Source organism: Haliaeetus leucocephalus, unplaced genomic scaffold (assembly GCF_000737465.1).
Source record: "Haliaeetus leucocephalus isolate CR32 unplaced genomic scaffold, Haliaeetus_leucocephalus-4.0 Scaffold41, whole genome shotgun sequence".
Classification (NCBI taxonomy): domain Eukaryota; kingdom Metazoa; phylum Chordata; class Aves; order Accipitriformes; family Accipitridae; genus Haliaeetus; species Haliaeetus leucocephalus.
The window spans coordinates 1,730,753-1,746,803 of NW_010972477.1; the positions used below are offsets into that span (position 1 = coordinate 1,730,753).

At 39.1% G+C, this 16,051-nt stretch overlaps 1 protein-coding gene across 1 annotated transcript in view; it reads right to left on the reverse strand.

Annotated features, from left to right (window-relative positions):
• Window positions 1–8,633: 8,633 nt before the first annotated feature.
• HUS1 (HUS1 checkpoint homolog (S. pombe)) overlaps window positions 8,634–16,051 on the reverse strand; it is a 23,249-nt gene continuing 15,831 nt past the window's right edge. Inside the window, exon 9 of the transcript XR_774943.1 lies at window positions 8,634–8,697. The gene's annotated coding sequence lies outside the window, so the exon portion shown is untranslated. The remainder of the gene's footprint in view (window positions 8,698–16,051) is intronic.

A 16,051-nucleotide genomic window follows, 5' to 3' on the forward strand; every position in this document is an offset into this window, starting at 1 on the left:
TGAGATGAGGCAGGGTTCTTCAGCATCTCAAGATAAGCTCGGAAGATCTGTCAAGGTTAAGAACCAAAGTCAAGGTCTAAAACTCATCTCAAGTTCTCTGTGTTGTCTCCAAGCAGTTTATCCCAAGGGAAAGACGAGATATAATTGAGTTGTCCTGGCACCATGTCCTGTGCTTAGTCTTCTAGTTAGCAGTAGCCCATTTTCATTATCTTTATTTCATTTTTTTTTTCATGAAGTCATTGCCTGTATCTAAATGAAGTGGGTTTAGATCATATAAAGAAATTCCAGTGCTTTTACCTCTCTCACACCAACTTCAACATAACAATCCCGTAGGTCTAATCCTGTAAACCATAACAGGAGAAACTGAAACATACCACCACACCAGATAATTCCTACTAATAAAACACGCTCTGTCTATGGGATTATTTTTCAAGACTCCAGTTTCTAAGAGTAACTGATTGCATTTAACAATTTTCTGCTGCAGCAGCATATAGTTAAGTAAATTTCTCAGTTTCATTACTTTAAAACTTAAAATATCAATATCTAAATTATCAATATCTAAACATACACAAGTATTTTTGAACTAATTGTTCAGTCCAGAAAAGGCTGAAAATCCAGATTTAGGCAGGATAATATAAAAGGTCTGCAATAAAAACAAGCACAGGTTGGTCACCAACCAAAACAAATATGTAAGGTGCAGACAACGCCACTTTCTTTAAGAACACAAATTAAAATAAACTGCAGGCCTCTTGACGTCAATATTACTGTATTTGTTGATTTCTGTCAAGCCATTCAGACTGATGTGTTTTTGAAAGTATACTTCATTTCGTTAAACAAGTTCATATCATTTCTCTTGACAAGAAATGCAAGATAATTGAAACAGGGGAAGCAGGAAGTAAATAATAAACTTTAAAAATGGACTAAACTCCAGGACGTTCAGCCCTCTGTAGGATGTTAAGCTTTTGTTCCCTGAGCAAATGGCTCTAATCCATAACACTTTAGTAGTGAATGTCAGTTAAAATCGTTCAGTCTATTTGGGACATGATTTCATCACCATTCATGATAGGTGCAGGAATCAAACTGCAGCCAAAAAGTAGATGTACTTATGACAGCACATTCAGTTGAACTGTCATCTTCACCACAGAGCTAGTTAAGTAGTTATACAAGATAAATGATACCTAGATCATATTATAGGGGGAGCTCCGACAAAACCGTTCATTTGCATGTCATCACCTCATCTGGTCTTTACATAGTGAATTATATGAAAACTCCTCGTCTGGCCTTGATGGCAAGGCATTTGAATATTTCACTAGAAATACCCTGACATACATATAGATATCTTAATCTGAATTATGATGGAACTAAACTAACACTGGGAGAAGACCAGCTTTCTGATGATTTTTATTAGGGTGATATACCTCACTCTTTAAGCAGCACATGTATTTTCAGAGTACTGCCACAAATCATCCCTGGGTTTTTGTCTTGTGCAATCTAATGCAGAGTTTCATCTTGCCCCTGAAGTTGAAACATTATCTGATTATTTTTAAGGAAAAAAAAAAGAAGCTTTTGTAAAATTTGCCAATCAGGTGTGCATCATCATAAAGTTATCACAGAATTTCTCCTGGAACTAGGAGGGGAAACACAGCTATCATTCTGGTGTCTAATCCTCAGATCTGCACCGGTCCTTTGCTAGTGTGAATTGAGGATAAAGGATGATACATGTTTTAAGCCAGACTGTGAATAGAGTTAAGGAATGGCTGTTTAGAGAAAGAGTACAGTGTTCTACAGCATTAGTGGTGTTCTGCTGTTATATTATTTTTACAATAGGATGTATCCTTTTCAAGCTGAAGACATTTTCCTTTCTGATATATCAAAACCAAACATTATTTGGAAGAATACTTTCTTATTAGAAAAGACATAGAAGAAGCTTGGAGAAATTATGCTTCAAAAGATCTATTTTCCTGGATACACACTGGGGTGAGAATGACAGAAGCTTCTTATTATTTAATATATTTGAAGACATTCTAATGCCTTTGAATAAATAAACCATTTAAGAACACATTTAATTGGTTCCTATTTCTCTAGTTCTGTTCAGGTAAATGTGACATCTAAGTTTTTACAATCAAAGCTAAAAGAGGAATTTTTCTCCTGACCAGGAATTAGAAATGGTTTGACCATCAATTCATTCATTTAAATTGTGACCGATCTCCAACTCTCCAGTGAGGTGTCAAGCTTTGTTGTACAGGTGGGGAGAAAAGACATAACATACTCACCTGGGAAGCGCAGAAGGGACCCCTCTGACCTGGCATCTAGGCATCTCCAGGACTGTGAAGAGTTTTGCTGCCAAGCGTGTATGCCAGACCTCTTCAAAATAGCTTTTCAGGGCTCCGTCCTCAGTCAGACTCCAGTTCTTTTACCAGCCTAATGATCCAGTCACAACTACTTGCAAGGCCCTCCTCACCCCAGAAAGAGGCTCTGAACATGTTCTATAAATGGGTAAAAGACAAAAATATAGTTTCATGATTTCACTGTTTTTACCTCAGAAAAATGCTAGAATCACTCCAATTTCAAGAATAAGGTGAGTCATGGGAAAACACAAGCAGGTAATCAAGACCCAAGCATAAAAGGATCTAACAAAATGTGGGACCTACATACACTTCATGAATTCGGGAAGAAAATTTTTCCTACACTGAAACGGCCTCTGTGTTAGAAAGCTGGATTATCTTTAATTAAGTGCAAGTGCACACGTTTATGCAGAAAATTTGATTCCTGAATTCCGTTCAGCTCTTATTAAAGAGTTGCCACCGTCTGGGTACGCACAGCTGTGGCCGAAGGCAGAGCGGACAGAGCTGGGCTGTGAGTTGTGAGCAAGTGGTACAACTGCGACTCCGCGGCACACCCTGGAAGCACAAGGTGCACCAACAACAAACAGGCACCAAACCTCCTTGTAACACTGCCTTCGTTTATCATGTTCAGTGTCCGTGGGCGGTGGAAATGCACATAAAGAGTCACCCAAGATACAGGCGAGGTACGTGCGTAACACAGCCTCTGGACTGAGCAGGAGTTGATCTTGCACGTCAACAAAGTTCACTTTATTTTCTCTCAGAGTTGTAAAAATCAGCAGAACATCGGTGATAACCAACGCAGTTTATGGCACAGGGATTAACGGGATCCTCATGCCAAAGTAGTTGTTCGTCACATGTTTCTTAGATGTGTCTCCTGAAATCGGTAGAAGTAATTTGGTGGAAAATCACCAGCAGCCTACACAGGATCAGATTCCCATATGCTCTCTTATGCTGCTAATGATTTTCATTCTTAGCATAAAAATGCCTCATCAATAACAGTGAAAAAAGTATTTTTTTCTCCAAAAGAGAGAGTCTTTGTTCACAATATGATCATAAATATTTTTGGTTTCATGATAACAACAGGTGATATGACTCTTGGTAGCGGAGACTAAGACAGTTACACTGGGGCAAAAAGTATGTTCATAATTACAAATCAGGAAAAAATATTTAAAACAATGACAGTAGTCTTGAAGTATGGTATGATATTGTCTAATAGGATAGACAGCCAGCCAACACAGTTCTCACAGATGCCAGGGGGAGTTCTGTTACTGATTTAAATGGGAACAGGATCAAATTCAAGTTCAGACAGAAGCAATACAGTAAGCCCTCACTATTTCCATTACAACAGTATTCTGGATGTATAGCCCAAAAAGCAGTTTTATTGGGAATACAAGCGATATATGGGAGTGATAAAAATTAGAAGTTTTATCCATAAAAAAATATCATAAAAGGCAGCATTGTCAAAGGTAAATCACCATTGTCAAGCAGCTTGAAAATATGATGTAAAGAAGAAAGATACAACATGTGGCTTTTACCACTAGGGAAATGCAAGGCCAATTATGTGGTACAAACATCATTTTATTGTGCAAAATAGGTGAGGAAACTGTTCACATCACAAGCAGATGCCTTCTATTTCTAAAGAAAAATCAGCCTGTATCTTTAAATCTTGTGTGGAAAACAAGTGCGTAAACTACCAATTTGGGCACTCTTTCTTTTTTATAAATGACTATATAACATGAAAATGGAACTCTGAAGCCAGTGGGATGTTGCAGAAGGACAATAAAGCCTGGATCCTCCAAAAAAGTAAATAAGTACATCCTAGTGAAACTGGGGGAACACACTAACTGCACGGCTAAAATATATGCATCTTCCTGGAAAAAGGTCAAAATTATCTTTGCTGTGAGATTTTTACCTTGACAAGTTGATATCTCTGGTTGAATCCACGCTGCAGGTGTAGCGGGGAGCAGGAGATCTGCAAGTCAGGATGCGACCATTCCCTTGTGTCCTTTTCACAATGCCGGAGCAGACAGGCAGGAGTCTGTGGTGAACGCTCATACTCTCCGAGTTAGGGGCAATGAGAAGGCATCAAGGCCCGCAGTATTGGCCATGGAAAGCCCCTGCCCTATGGTGAATCCTCAGACTATGCAGCTTATGGTTCATGGAAAAGCTTGTCAGTCTTGAAAATTATGGAGTCACAGGTTGCAATGTCTAGAACTGTTGCATGTAAATTGCTGTGTTCTGTGAGAGTCTTTAAAATGTGGATGCAAAGAAAAACTTACTAATTAAAAACATCAGCTATGACTTGGGAAATGCATTACTCTAAGCTTTGCAGACTGTATTGTAAAGCAGTATGTAAAACCTAAAGATGCCGGTTATGTGATTTCATGTTAGAGGTCATCAGTCACTGCATCTCACATTTAACCTTCTCCGAGACAGGAAGGAGAAGTCCGACTTGCATCCTGTAGATAATTCTCAGCAAAGATAGCAGATCACAGTGATGGAGCATGCTTTCAAGGCAGTAACTGTGACACTACCCTCTTTGCAGCTCTAGGCAAGGGCATATCTCGGGAAAAAGAGAAATGGTCAGTGGGTTATTGCATTTTGTTCATCTGCAGCTGCTGAAATATTTACAAAAGCACAACTAACCTGGTACAAATCTGAGAAATTCCAAAACCTCTAAATCTCTTCAAGGGATCAGACCATTCCTTCCATCCAGGGACTATCAGAACACAATTTCAACTGTTTTTCAATTACCTTCTCTCTCTGAGGTCTGTAGTCCATGCAGCACAGTCCCCTTCACCTCATGGGCATGGGATTTAGCCTTTCCAGCCACTACAGCTGTACTTTCTGCCATCCTCCCTCGAAGGCTTAGATCCTCAGTGGATGTAAATCAATGTCATCTTACTCACGTCTGAGGGACTGTGCCACCTTGCAACAGCTGAAGGTCCAACCCATCTTCCTTCCTGAAAATAAGCTGCTTCTTCGAAATAAAATTTCGAACTTTGGTGTGACTACACTTTCAACAACTGTGTTAACTATTATTAACAGCATCTTTTTGCAAACCTAAGCACATTCGCGTGGCAGCTGGGCCATGCAGGTTAGGGGTTTCTTGATGCAGAGCACATTCCTTGAGGAAAATTCACCAGCATGTTGAATAGCTAATCTCAATCGGTTCAACAGAGCAATCCAAAATTAGACCTCTGGCCAATCTTAGCTACTGGTATCTAGGGCAAATCAAGAGAGATGTTCCAAGACCTTCTTCCTCATTTTCCTTCCACACATGGGGTTGTGGGGAGGTGTAGAAAGGGAAGAAGAAAGCTAGCTACAGATTGCTATTCCAGATCAGGAGCCAATCTACCAGATTTTCAGATAGGAAACAAGAACAAAATTAAAGTAGTTACTTTACGAAAGACATTCATATTTAGCAGTCTGTGGTGAAAATGGTAGTCAAGAACATTAATTATCTCAGTCACATTTCCACATTCTCTACTGCACTTCTTTCTACTGTGTGGCACAAGCAAGAAAGGTGAAAAATAATCAAAGCATTTTTCCTAATAGGTCCAGAATGATCCCATTACACTGAATTTCTTCACTTCTGTGATGCCCATAATAGGACATTCCTACTCGAAATGCCACTTGCATTACTGCTGCATAACTTCAAGAGAAAGAAGAATGCGTAAGTAGGAATATTTTAGATACTAAGGGATAAGTAGTTTAAGACAGCCTCTCTACTGCTTTAACTCCTTTAGTTTATGCTTAGCAGATGATCTGGCAGCTTCTTTTACAAATAACAATGACTTTTAGCATGAGGAATTTCTGCCATCAAGAATTATTTATACTAATGAGTGCTAAGTCTCTCTCAGTTGACTTTTTCCTCATAAGAATTAGTGAGAAAACATCTTAAACCAAGTACATACAGATCCTGACTTCCCTGATTATTGCAAACATTCTGGGTGACACATTTAAACACTTAAGAGAGACATTTAAGTTAAGAGTGTGGTTGCCCTTGGCTTACAGTTTGGTAGTCAACAATCAACAAATAGAAACTGTCAACTCCACTCTTAGCAGATTTGCAGTTTCAAATTCCACCTATAACAGGTGTGTTTTGTTTTTTTTAAATAATGGTTAAGCGGCACCATAAATAATTACATATATAACAAGTAAAACCAGATTGAACATCAGAGAAAGACTTAAGCCTATGTTTTTACCTAGTGTTTTTCACAAAATTTAGCTTTAGAATGTGATAGCACATTCCACACCAAACTCTATCAGTTATACACTAACAAACTGCAAAGAAATCTGTCAGAAGGATACATTACTTCCTGGGAAAAACCACAGCACTGTCGGAAGACATTGTGCTATGCAGTCACAAAATTGTATGGGACCATCAACTTTCAAATAAACAAGCAAAGGCCCCAGTAACCAGAGAGAAGAGTTTCTTGTTAACAAAACCAAAATGGACTGACTGTTTTTCAGAATGAAAATTAAAGACAGATGTGAAGTGCCAGTGAGAAAGGTTCAAAATCATCTACTGATTTGAACAAGTTTGGCTGGAGTGAGAAATGGACTTTGTAAAACACAAAGGAATTTCAGAGGTGTTCGATACCACAAGTGCTGAATAATCAGTGAGATTTGTTTAACAATTCAGCTATTTTACATATCTCCAAGATGAACGCTTCCCTCTTCTGGGAAGATATGGCAGATAACTTAAGAAACCTACAGAGCGTTAGGGAATATCGCAGGGAAATCGCAGGGGTTCTAGATACACTACAGTTCCCGCCAGTCTTTAAATAAGGCATTACATAAACTCATTTATATAAGGCAATTGAATCTTGATTAAAATCGAACAGGTCCAGGCTCAGGAGCAGAAATCTCTCCCAGTGTTCCCTACTTCCATTAAAATTTCAGAACCCCTCTTCAGAGCGGGGAAGCCAGCACCGCCTGAGCAGCAGTTTGCAGGAAGGTTCAGGATGCCACAGGACCTGCTGCAGGCAAGATACTCGCCAGCGGGTTCTGCCGTACGTGGTGCAGCTCCCTGGGTGATCCAGGTCCAAGCCAGACACATTCCTTCTGGGTTTGCTACGAAGTAGACTAACGGGAGAAATACAGTCACCCTGTGCGGGCCTCTGAGATGAGAGAAGGCAGAATTTTGTTTTAGTTTGTTGCACTTCGCATGAATGGGACCAAACAGTTTCTGTATGTTCATAATGAGCAGATTAGAAGTTCTGGAAAAACAGTTTTGAGCAGAACAGGTCAGACAATGCATTTCTTTCCCTGACAAAAATGTTAAACTTCACATAAAGAATTTAAAGGGGAAATATTACAAATCTGATATTCTATAGAGATCAGCAACAGCTGCAGTACATTACAGGAGGGTAGCGCAGACTCTGTGCTTGCCCTGTCCCCTTCCCACTCACTTCAGGCTCATTGATTAATTAAAACTTCCATTATACAGATTTACACATACATATGTTGCAGCTTCCCTTTCTGGTAAGAAGTTTTGCACTAGGAAAGAAAGTCTGTGCGAGGAACCTGACCTATAAGGGAGAAAAAGATCAGAGGCAGCAAAAGTACACATATTTTACAATTTTCAGGAACAAAATAGCTAGCATTTCAGATATTCATATTTATAATTTAAAAAATCATAATTGAAAATCTATTTTTTCATCCAAAAGTATTTTATGCTGGAAATGTTTAGATGGCTATTTTTAACTGCTAAGCACTATTTTAGGCAATAATTTAAACATTCAGGTTTCTATACTTCTGGACTAAATACCTCAGTCGGTAATATATCTACCACTGACACACAAAACTAGGGAAAAGATTTGCTTCCCACAAGAAATTGCAACCCATCCCACACCTCCCTCACTCTCCTTTTTTCTCCATAGGTTTTAAAAGAGAGATTCTTCCGGCTACAACTAAAATTAAAGCTTTTCTTATGATTAAAAAACATATAAGCATAGCTTTTAATTTTAGGTTCTCCAGCAATTATCTCTTACAGTTTATAGAGCTTTTTCTCCAGTACACTTGTGGTGAACAGAGCTCTAACACAAAACCATGCACACAGGTATTACTTGAATGTTTTTCTGAACACACACACACACACACCAAGAACAATCTGATTAATTTAAAAGCTTAAATTAATCAGAAGAAATAAGCCAGGGATAAGAAAAGCACAGTGGGATAAGCTATATAATTACTAACATACTAATCACCATGTGTTTTACCTGCTGCATGTTTTTTACCTTGATGAAATAGGCATTGACAATATGCCAATTAATAATACTTACAGCACATCAACATTATAAATATAAAATACACAACAGGAAGAAGCAGGTCAAATCCAGGAGAACTGTAAAAAAAAATCCCCAATCATGAATCCAAAATTTAACTTGTTATAATCGCTATATTTCAAGACAAAACAAACCCCTTTTTGTTTCTTACTAGGTGCTTGATTCTGTGAATTGCCAGTTGCTTCCTGGGAGATGTTAACCACCAGGAGAATCCATAAACTGCCAAACCCAAGCATGAACCGAAGCTCACAATTTTAAGGAATTTGAGATGGCTACGATGAATTTCCTCAGGATTTGCCCAGTGTACTTAAGATATCCCATTTTTTAACCACTGTTTAGTGTCAGAACAATGCTTGCAGACATTACAGTGTTTAGTACACAGGACACTTTTCCAAGCCAGTTAGCTTTGGTAAGCCTGTCCCCAGCCCAACACCAAGACTGCTGAACACTTACTTCCTATATGAAGGGCATCACTTTGATCAAATTAAGACATCAGAAGCAGATTAGGCTTTATAAATGAAAAGACAACAAACAAAAGCTGTCACTGCTGTCATTAAAACTTATACGAGAATAGAGATGGCAGAAAAATCTAATTAAGGCCACAAGTAGAAATAAATCTTGTCTCTGAAACCATGACAATTAACTGTGTAAAGAATTGATATGGTAAATACTGACATTATAAATTATGACAGAGCACATTCTCTGACAGATGTTTTAGCTTTCAGAAATCAGGTGGAAGTAGGAGAGGTGAGGTGCTAAACAAAAGGAGATACCAGAATGTGAAAGTGAGGGAAATCTGTTGTTTTTCACAAAGATTTTTTTTTTCTTCTTATTAGCTATGCTGCTACTGCAAAAAGGGGAAAAAAAAAAAAAAAAAAAAAAAAGGGAAATCTGATAAAGAAACTCCCAAAGTTCCTCCCAGGGTAAGAACAGTTCATCAGAAACCAAACCCGTCCGTGGGTGTAAGTCAACTGACCTGCAATGAATGCAATAGAGCAGCACCAAATTACATCACCAGAGCGTAAATTACCTCCTGTTTTTTATAACTTAGATGGTATAAATGATTAAGTTTTAAACAGTTCATTTGCTGGCTTGGTCTTGCTAGCATAAATCAGTTATTATATCAGAAAATTAGTTTTATCCCAGGTTCTGACAGCTACTTCCTTCCCTCGACTAAGAAAAGATTTACTGAATTCAAAAATTCAGTGACACTGTCAAAGTCCAGTCCCTACAAACCTTCCATGAAAGGATTTTTGTCATTTTTGTATAATACATGTAACAACCACCAGCAGTAGGAAGATTAAATTCAACCCCCTCATTCTAACTCATTGCATGACAGAGTTCTCTGACTTAATTTAACAATGAGAAAACTGTGAATAATTATCTCCACCATTTCGCTTACAGGATTGCTACAGTATAGCACAAGCCAAGTATACAAAACTTTCCCGATGTACAGAAGCTGCAGGGTTTTTTTGGTGGGGCGGGGGGGTGGTGGTGTTGGATCTTAAAGTATGGACATGTTGCCATAAAGCTTGAGAATGACACCAGCAGAACAGATTTCTTTCCACATCCATGAAATTTTCTCCTTTGTCATTATAGCAACAATCCTCCTATACCTTAGTAAATGAAATAAAACTATTTCCAATATTTTCTTATTCTTGTGAAAGCTCTTTACAAAAGTGACATCACCATCTGGTTGTATTCCTTCAGGCAAGTCTGAATGTGTGGTTTACACTTCGAAAATGAGGGAAATTATGTCAAAGATGATGTTGAACTTCCATGCTGAAGTATTTCAGGACCTTATTGGTCAAAACATTTGGCCTGGCAATAAATTCATTCCTAACTTGAAGTGTTCCTTAACTCTCATTAAAATCAATGGACTTCCTAAGCTTATGCTTGAACTGAGCTAGAAAACAGAATGTGTTGAAGTCCTTTGAAAAAGCAACACCCCACAGACCCAAATCGCCCACTTACATATTGTACAGGTGGTTTGAGTTTGAGTGCACAGCACATCCACAGGGAGGGAGTACCTCGCTCTGCTTCAAGCCTACAGTGGTGGGGATCAGACGGAGCACCCGTCCCTGTGTGACGAGATTTCCATGCCACCAGGGCGAAGCAGCCAAATAGAAGCTCATTCCTCAACTGGTCTAGCTGTGAGAAAATCGTTTTGTGTAAAAGAAAAATCCAAATGAATAGGGTGTCTGCAGCCTCCTCTCTCCTCTCTGTAAATACATTCATCCCCTGCAACTCACAGCCTATCGCAGATGGAGGGAACTACGTTTTTGCGGTCATGTCTTATTAAAATATGGGCAACTGTAGCAACAGACACCATACTTGAGGGAGTTAATCACTCATTCCCCCTCTAAGGGGCCTATCTTCTATGTGCCTTCACTATCTTCTGCGCTCTTGTAGTATTTAAGGGCCCATCTGATGCAAACTGTAATTTCTCTCATGGAAACTAACAGATTTTCACCCATTGAGACTTTAGCCTTAAAGAGTCAGATCGTGGACTGCAAACAAGGGGAAACGTTCAAAGACTTGGAAAGGAAGCTCAGTCATGGAAACTGTCCTGAAGGCACTCTGATACGATACATACAGAGTAAATTCAAAACCCCTTGCCTATCTCCCAGAGACAGAAAGACTATAAAGGCAGATGGGAAAGGGTCACTGTAATGACTCTCGTTCTCCAAGAATCCAAAAACAATACATAAATCACCTTTAACAGCATTGGTTACAGACGCAGGACACTTTGCTTTCCTGTCCTCTGGCTGACCTGAGCACTGAAGTGGTAGCCAAATTTTTGGACAATGCTACCACCCCTGCCTGGAGGGCTGGAGCTCAGATGCCTACATTACATGAAGCAGGCCAAAAAGATACAATTCCGAGAATTATTTCCAGAAAGACTTGGAGTCAGCACGGCTCCATGGCAGAGATTTAATGAACCATAATGGCCTTCCTTATCTCATTTTTTTAAAGGTAAACATTTGAACTTCCCAAATATGTGTTGTCTCCCAAAAAAGAACCACTTTCAGAACAGAATGAAGCAAAGAACGTGTCACATGTGCTCCATGTCTCCTACTCCTACATTACCGAATGCGTCCCTCCTGTCCAAAATGCCCTCTTGAATCTCCAACTCCATCAACTGAATGATCTCTGGGGAGACAAGTTTTTCAGGCAGCAGCCCCACCTCCTGCAAAATGAGCACTTCACCAAGTCCCAGCCCCTGAGAGGAAGCAGTGGAAGAACCTTTGGGCATCGTGAGCCACCTTCATCTTGTTCAGCACACTAGCCAGGGCCCAAGGCAGGTGCTCTGTGAGGTTTTTGTCTATGAAAACTGCTGCGAGGATGAATTTTGCTCTAGAGGAACTAAGTGCCCTCCATCCTGTTAATATTCAGTCTTGTGCTGAAGCCACACAGGCTCACAGACACCACAAATCAAATAGCTACCATTGGCAGGGTAGAAGCCAAGCCAAATCAAAACAAAACCCCATGCCAATGGCATGTCGATGTTTGTGTTTTCATCAGAAATGCCAGCGCCTTCTGGAAATTCAAATGTAATGACTGGAATTTGGGATTTATTTTCAGCTTCCAAAAGAAATGTCACAAGTGAGATCTATGAAGACGGTTCTCGTGACCACCTCCCTGATCTGAATTACTGAAAGCTTCACAAAGTAAGTCGTATCTTTCAGCTGGCATAAACTGGCATAACTACTGATTTCAAATGAACTAAGCTGATTTATGCCAGCTGAGAGCTGGCCACTATAAATTAACAGGTATTTATGAGCTGCTCAGAAGTCTAAGACCTGTGTACAAATTATTCCATACTATTTCACAAAATTAGAGATAATTTCTTGAGTTGTTAGTTTGCTTCTAGGTTCTTTGAGGAGTGATAAATTCATGAAATTGACAGGGGTAAGTGAAATTTTTCTAGCAATTACTAATGTTGCCAGTTATTTTGAGTGAAACAAAGGCTAAAGTTGTTCCCAGTTTCTCCTGCAAATTATACAGGTGCCAGCACATGACTGGATATCACTTAAAATGCTTTAAGATCTGAGCGTGATTTAGCTTCTGCTTGTATAACATAAGACAATTCTTTCCTGTCTGTTTTCATTTTTGGAAAAGACTCCTGCCATTTGACTGATTACATTTAGTATCCCACAGTTTCCATTGCTGGAGGTCTATCTGATTCCTGAATACCAGAAGAAATTACTTGGAACTCCAGCTTGGCATCTTCCATAGTTACATGACATGACAGTAAACCATACAAGCTCATAGAATGCAGTCTTTAAATCTGTTAAGTATAAGAAAAATCAACTAATTAACCGATGACTTGGTACAAAAAGTAGGGAAGTCCAACATTCCTGTAGTGAACTGCAATAAATTGTGCTTCAGATTGTCATCAATAGTACATCACAAAGTGAGAAATTAATTAATTATTAATTAACTATGAGTTGAACACGTGTCCTCCCACCTAAGGAAAGGAGAGCCAAACATTTATGGCACCAGCCCACACACATTCACACAGTTTGTTCCCCTGATTATTCACTGAGACACGTGCATGAATAAAGAAACCCCTGAGTAAACACCTATGAAGTGAAGGCTAGAATTTAGACAGGCCTCTATCAAAGAAGCCAAATGCGCTGGAAATCCTTTATGCATTTATTCACTACATATTGCACCCAGCTGTACAGTACAAGGGTTCTTGTTTTACAGATGAAGCACCGAAGTACAGAGAGGCTTAAGTCCAGATCCTGTAAGCTGTTTAGCCACCCGATCTCATCTGAGTTCAGCATCTCTCAGGGTCTGTGCCTAAATGATTTGACCTGGGTCATTCATGATGCTTGCTCTCGAAACAGTATTTCTTCCATAGCTTACAAAGTTTAAACAATTCCAGTCTTACCTTTAGTTACTGGCAACCTGCCCATTCGAGAAATGTCATTTATGAAAGACTATAAAAAAAAATCACACCCTCTCACAACTGTTAACTGAGGTCTGCTGCTTTTTCCTAGCTTTGTTTTTCTTAAGAGAGCAGAGTAATACCTTTTTCCACAGCTCTTTAGCACCCTCTATTGTTTTCTTTTTCTGATCAAAATTTCACTCTTTTTGAATTGCTGTGGCATCAAAAAAAAAAAAGAAAAAGAAAAGACTTTTTCTAAAGCAGGATAAAAATAAGGATCAGTAATACAGTAGTGTGTAACTAGAATGCAGTGAAAACAAGAGAAGGTTATAGGTAAGTTTCTATACCAATTGACTGACTCACACAAAAATGCTTTCTTAAAGGCAGAGAGATTTTTGCTACCCACTTCAGCAAAGAGTTGAGCCTATGACTGCAGAAGTTTTGTCTAATAAGACCTGAGTAGTGGCTGCAGAATTTAACCTTATAAATGTAAACTGGAAACCAAAATACTTAACATTATACTAGGACAACTATAAACAATGTGAAATAGGTCTAAAGAGTCGTTAGGTGTTCTCAGATGCCGAACCTGTAAGATATAAGTCTGTTTTGGATGGTTACAAAAAGTGCCAAATGGATTCAGTTTGTCAGACAGTTATGCAGCCTTTGCATGGCTACACATCAGTATTACTTGCTACAAATTTCAAGGGGGGGCAACCAAAAACCCGAACACACAAACCACACACTCAAAGCAAGATTTAACTTTAACTGGACAAAGTCTGTTTGCATGTGAAGAAGTACAATTGATCCGAGGATCTTCTAGCAATTCCTTAAATCTCTAAAGCTGCTCAAGAACAATTTTCACGGCTGCTACTTAAAATGCTTGTTTCAGTCGAACTCACAAACTTGCCATCATTCTCTGAATTAACTCTTATTACCTTCTAACTGAGGAATATAACCAAATATTAAAGTGGCACATGTAAATTTGGATAGATCAAAAATTTAGAACTTGATATCAAGTTTCATAGAAGATATAGAGTCAAAAATCAAACCCAGGAGTCATAAAGGGTCCAAGCTCTTTAACAGCTACTGTGACTCAATGAAAAGGTATTAAAATTGTTTGGGGCCAGACAGAGTTCACTGTGGAGGTCAATTTAAAAGCAAGTACATTTGAAAAATCAGGAGCAAGTCAAAAGCAATGTAACATCTATCTTCTTCCTGGGCTTTCTCAACAGGGCAGAAGACTTGCCAGGGACTTGCTTGTATAAGGCTGCTCCACAGAACTGGCTCATGCCAGACCAAGACAGATGGGACTGGATGTGAGGGATGGAGAGCATCTTCTGGTCTCTGGGACAGATGGCGGGACAAGGCCAACATCTTGTCTAAATCCCCCGTCTTATATTTAGAATTCACCCTTTGACATTTTGTCTTCTCTTGTTACGTAACCCTGACAGAATCTTGGGTGTTCCAAATCAGAAGAAATTTGATTAAATGGAAGTACTGCTAAATGTCAGACCAGAGCAGATACTGCAGTGTCTGAACTCTATTTAGTCAGGAGTGAGATAGTATATGAAATAAAAGAGCAAATAATTTTCCGTGTTAATCCTGCAGTGCCAGAATGAAATAACTGGTACATAAAGTTATTTTTCATTACTATCATAGCAGCTGGTGGTTGGTTCAGAGAGTTCTATGCTCTCACCCTCTTCAATGCTCCTCTGAGACATACTTTGAAAAAAGGGATGAAAATAACACAAGGTAGCAGATGTTGGTAGTATACCCAAATGGACAGTTTAACATTTACATGTAAAGATCTCCTGAAAACCAAGGCCTTGCAATAGGAAATTAATACAGTGTCTGATACAAAATGGGTGGGGATATCTTAGGCAGTATCTAATGGCAATAGTGACAGATTTCCACTAGTTTTCAAAAGATCAACAGCTAGATCAATATTACAAGCTTCTGTAAAAACCTGTTTCTGTGCTTCATAAATAACTTCCAATTTGCACCGCACCCAGAACAATTGTTTTGATTAATGTTTCTGGATAATACTGTGATTTAAATACAGATCAATGGCAATCACACTACTCTGAAATGAATCTAAAAAACTACAGCCAACACAGCCAGTCTACTGCAAAAAAGAAGCAAAACTAGCATTTCAGCATTTTTCCTATTTGCCTCCTCTGTTTTGAATGTGAACTACATCTGCGCTAGGTTTTCAAGCTCTTTGACTGCAATAAATGAGTAGAGACTCTTTAGAAGAAAAAAAAAATCATTAGTATTTAACTACACTTTGTTGTGCTGGGACACATCCTCCACTATTTTGGAACTTTCATTTTGTGAGAATGACAGCTGCCATCCTACCCATTTCACCCAAATAAAAGGGAATGGGGAAAGAAGTAATAGCTCTTTTTAATTTATCCCTTGTGTGGTGGTTTAACCCCAGCCAGCAACTAAGCACCACGCAGCCACTCACTCACTCCCCCCCCCCCCCCCCGGGGGGGGGGGGGGAAAAATGGGAA